Below are 5,215 nucleotides of genomic sequence, written 5' to 3'. Positions count from 1 at the left end.
CGGCTCGTAAAGTGATGGGGAAATGGGGCCAGGGCTCGCGTGAAGGCACTGTCATCCTCAAGCGCCATCAAACCGGGAGTGAGTTTGCCAGCCCAGGAGATGAGTAAAACCTCAAGTTTGAGGAAGGGCAGATGCATCCTATTGTGACTAGGGCCTAGCACGCCCCAATCGTAGGCCACCTCATGTCTTCCAAGAGGGATCTGAGACGTATAAAAGGTGTGCAGTCTTAGAGCATCCCAAAAGCCTCAGCATCTCCACGTTCCAGCCGCTGGTGGACTAGGGTAAGTAGGGCAAAGGAACTCCTCTCCTGGGAGCCTGGTTCTAAATGGTCCCAAACTCCGCAGGCAGCTGGGGCTGGCACAATGGGTGGCTGGCCAGAAAGAAAGGCCTCGTGTGGGCACCTCTCTCGTCCGTATCATTTGGGACCCACCTGTCTTGGGTTACAAGGCAACATCTGAAGTGTGTGGGGTGGGGGCTGAGATGGGGGTCCAGGATGTGACCAGAGTTCTGTATTGAGGGTCCTGCTGGCGTGTGTGGTGGCTCTGTTGTCGTGGCCAGGAGCTGAGCGGAGCTGGTTATGAGAGGGTGACACCAACTCTAGGGCAGGGCTGCCCTGAAGGGAAAGGCCAGTGCAGCGAGGCAGGAGAGCTCCTCAGGGAGCAGGGGGCAGAGACCCAGGGAGGTCAGTGCAGCAAGGACAAGAGGAGGTGGTAAAGTGGCCATGTCCTGCTCTGGGAGTCGGGGACCATTGTTCCACCCCCGTGTGCTCAGTGCCTGGGGATCCATGACTTCCCTCTCTAAGATTTGCTTTTTCACCTATAATTTAGTATCGAGCTAAACGGTCCTTTTGTCTCTAGATGCCTCTTTTCTATGAAGTCTCTTAGAGAGTGGTTAAGATGCTCTGTTACAACTGTTGGATATTTATTTAAAAAGTCAAAATCTTTACCAGAGTACTCAACATGTTTTGGTCCTCGTGTGTGTGTGTGTGTGTGTGTGTGTGTGTGACCACACGAGCACACACACACACATATATCTTTACACTCATATTTACCTGTGTATTTACATGTGTTTGTGTGGAGTTTTATATGCTCATTTAATCTTTACAACAACTTTAAGAAGAGTACAAAGAAGTTAAGTAACTTGCTCAAAGTCACACAGCTGGTTAATTTTTGAGATAGGACTAAGATCCAAGAGAATCATGTTCTACATTCCACAGTATCTGCTGTGGAAGGATAATACTTTTTGTTCTCATTACCCCTGACCTTCCTTCTTATTCTTTCCATCTCTCTCCTCTCTCTCTCTGTCTGTGTGACTCTCTCTCATTTTGTATATCTTTGTTTTTTCTACCCCTGTCCATTACTCTTCTCCTTTCACCCTTTTTTCCTCTCTTTCTTCTTTCCTTCCTTCCTTCTGTATTTCTTTATTTGTCTCTACTAAAACCTTGCTATGGCTTACAAACTGTAGCTACAATTAATACTGACGCACCTCATTGCACACAGACACATTTAATCGGTGAAGCCACCAGGCCAAGGTTGAATCGGCACAGGTTTGAACGAGGCAAGTGGTTCTCCTGGGTTGAGTGTCTCTAAGGTTCTAGAGTTCCTCACTTCAGTGTCTTTTCCATTGCAGTGCACATCCAGACCAGAATGTATCATCCGAAGCAGAAGCTGTGCTGCCCGCTACCAAAGTATTGCTGCCCTCCACCCCAGCCATGCTGCACCCCACCAAAGTATTGCTGCCCCTCACCAAAGTATTGCTGCCCCCCACCTCAGCAGTACTGTCCCCCTCCGCAGCAATGTTGCCCCTCAGTAAAGTACTGTTTCCCCCCACCAAAGCACTGCTAAACTCCACCTCAGCACACCAAGCAGCCTTGCCAGCCTCCACCCAAGGGTAAGGAGCCCTCTGTCCCAAAGTGCCCAGCCCCTCAGCAGTGCCGGAAGTCCAAGCAGAAGTAAACCCCAGGCATGGGCCAGAGGCCAACTACCTGCAGAACAGAGAACATGAAGCCCACTCCCCTCTCTCAGCCAGTTAGCTGTCAGCACCACTCACCCTCGGCTTCTGGAAGAAGCCACACTTGTGGAAAAGGCAGCACCAAGATGGCAGCTTCCTGGATCGACATTTCTTATGAATTAGCAGCTGCAATTTCCATTTAGCAAAGGATCCGGTTCTAAACTGTCTAATCTTTGCTGACTTGTATACTTTACCCTTTTGGCTGCTTGGAAACTTAAGCAGCATGCTCCACCACCCTTCCCTAGCACACTTCGTCTCTGCTCCAGTTTTTCAAACAATTAAACACAATTCCGCTGCCATGAGTGTGTCGGTTTGATTATTTCGTCATGTTACAGTTGTTAACTCCTGCAGATTTTGTATCCTGCTGCCTAAATGAGAGCCCTAGGAAGGCTGGGCATGTGGGTGCAGGTACAGCAGAAGGCATGGGGAGATGCACTTCTGAGCTGAAGGACATTTTGCATGGTACTGCCTGGGTGAGGTGGAGAGGTGGGCACTTCAGCTGTATGGAGACACATCCCCACATCCTTGCAAAATGAGAACAGCCTTTGGACACAGGGGAGATTATGCCCGTCACGAAAACGGAGGCACAGAAAGAGTAAGGGGAATACAGCCAGGAGCTAAAGAGTAGAGTAGAGGCAAATAAATGGAAATTCAGAGAATACTCCAAGGGCATGTGAGTTAAAATGAATTGAGGATCGGGCCTCAAAAACTCTCCCACTGGTAAAGGAAAAGACGGGATTTTGTTCAAGCTAACAAAATGTGTAAGTAGGAGACAGTCTATGTAAAAATCATACATCATGGGAGAAAATATTTGCAAATGAAGCAACTGACAAAGGATTAATTTCCAAAATTTACAAGCAACTCATGCAGCTCCATAACAAAAAAACAAACAACCCAATCCAAAAATGGGCAGAACACCTAAATAGACATTTCTCCAAAGAAGGTATACAGACTGCCAACAAACACATGAAAGAATGCTCAACATCATTAATAATTAGAGAAATGCAAATCAAAACTACAATGAGATATCATCTCACAGCAGTCAGAATGGCCATCATCAAAAAATCTAGAAACAATAAATGCTGGAGACGGTGTGGAGAAAATGGAACACTCTTGCACGGCTGGTGGGAATGTGAATTGGTTCAGCCACTATGGAGAACAGTATGGAGGTTCCTTAAAAATCTACAAATAGAACTACCATATGACCCAGCAATCTCACTACTGGACATATACCCTGAGAAAACCATAATTCAAACAGAGTCATGTACCAAAATATTCATTGCAGCTCTATTTACAATAGCCTGGAGATGGAAACAACCTAAGTGCCCATCATCGGATGAATGGATAAAGGAGATGTGGCACATATATACAATGGAATGTTACTCGGCCCTAAAAAGAAATGAAATTGAGCTATCTGTAATGAGGTGGCTAGACCTAGAGTCTGTCATACAGAGTGAAGTAAGTCAGAAAGAGAAAGACAAATACCGTATGCTAACACATATATCTGGAATTTAACAAAAAAAAAAATGTCGTGAAGAACCTAGGGGTAAGCCAGGAGTAAGACAGAGACCTACTGGAGAACGGACTTGAGGATATGGGGAGGGGGAAGGGTGAGCTGTGACAGGGCGAGAGAGAGGCATGGACATATATACACTACCAAACGTAAGGTAGATAGCTAGTGGGAAGCAGCCGCATGGCACAGGGATATCGGCTCGGTGCTTTGTGACTGCCAGGAGGGGTGGGATAGGGAGGGTGGGAGGGAGAGAGACGCAAGAGGGAAGAGATATGGGAACATATGTATTTGTATAACTGATTCACTTTGTTATAAAGCAGAAACTAACACACAATTGTAAAGCAATTATACCCCAATAAAGATGTTAAAAAAAAATCATACATCCATCACACACACATATCCACTGTAAATAATTTTTAAAGTCATAGCACCCATTGATTCTCTAGCTTGGGGTTTCTCCTGGGCTATTTTTATCTCACTGCCCTCTTACTTTCCATTCCTTAAATCCTTGCGATATCAGGGTAACCTGATTAACCGGTGGTAACCTCAGGCCCACAGGTAAGCCAAACTTCTTCTTTCTATTACGTCCACTACACCCATACCTTTCCACCGAATTCTTCTCTCACTAAAAGCCCCCAAATTGAGGTCTTTGCATCTCTTTTCCTATACCTGTCTCCCATTTCATTTTTCTGGGCTGCAAGGGAATCACTGAAAATCCACAGAAGCACCCAAAGCAATCCGAAAGGAACAAAACATACACTCAATGTGTGAATTATCTCCAACATAGATCGCAGAGCACGTAGATTTCAGAATACGCTAAAGGCAAAAATTTTAGGTTTAGTTTGGCATTGCTTCCATGCTTGGCTGGTCTCTTCGTCCTCTACCACCTCTGTTCATGTCCTTCAGCGAGGCTCCATCCATCTACTTATTTAGCCATCATCAATCCATCCATCCCAACCAGCAATGCATCATTGCATCCTTCGTAAGTACCTGCCCCTCCCTTTGTTTAGAATGTGATGGATGCTGTGGAAGCACAAACTCACACACAAGGCTCGAGTACTCTTGGTTTAATCCCCATAAGGAAACCAATCTCAGACCGTCCATACAACAAAAATACATTATGACCGGAAGACGTCTAATTCATGGACGACTTGGAAGCCACAGATACGACATTTCTGCCGACAGAATTCAGAGGAGACAGAGAGAGAACACTGCGGGCTGTTGAGTGGAGGAAGGAGAACTTGGCCATCTGTGTCATAATGACATCCAGCACAGGGCTCCCAGAAAATGTCTTTCCAGGAAGAACACCGGGAGAAGGGAGGTTCAGAGCGGAAGGACAGCGGGATGTGTGCACGTAAGCAGCAGTGCGTTCCAGGGCTGTGTAGAGCAGCAGCCAATGCTGCGAGTGCTAGTTGTCCCCAGGAGGCCAGTCTTCAACGTCTCATCCCCTGTCCGTGGTGGAGAGAGCACATAGCCTCTGCAGCCACCTGCACCATTTGACACCACGGAAAGCTGGGGGGCGCGTCCAGTTTCCAGACCTATGTGTCGTAAATATTTCCAACTCAGCGTTGCATTCAACAGAACTCAACGATGACACACAAAATGAATTGAAAAGCTGTAGACACCTTAAGAGAACTCCCTGAAATGTTGAGCTCTTTGAGCCAATTCCCCATCCTCACATACCTCATTCAG

The 5,215-nt window shown here is 46.6% G+C and overlaps 1 long non-coding RNA gene across 1 annotated transcript; it reads left to right on the top strand.

Moving 5' to 3' along the window:
• The first annotated feature begins 246 nt into the window (after nt 1–246).
• Nucleotides 247–2,309, top strand: LOC149750625 (uncharacterized). The gene is made up of 2 exons (XR_016393852.1): nt 247–281; nt 1,630–2,309. It is a non-coding gene; the product is annotated as an uncharacterized LOC149750625 (long non-coding RNA).
• Nucleotides 2,310–5,215: the final 2,906 nt, after the last annotated feature.

Source organism: Delphinapterus leucas, chromosome 1 (assembly GCF_059928025.1).
Source record: "Delphinapterus leucas isolate spDelLeu-1000000601 "Yukka" chromosome 1, BTC_Dleu_Yukka2, whole genome shotgun sequence".
NCBI classification, from domain to species: Eukaryota; Metazoa; Chordata; class Mammalia; order Artiodactyla; family Monodontidae; genus Delphinapterus; species Delphinapterus leucas.
The sequence above is the reverse complement of the archived record's forward strand: the minus strand, read 5'-3'. Positions and strand labels throughout refer to the sequence as shown.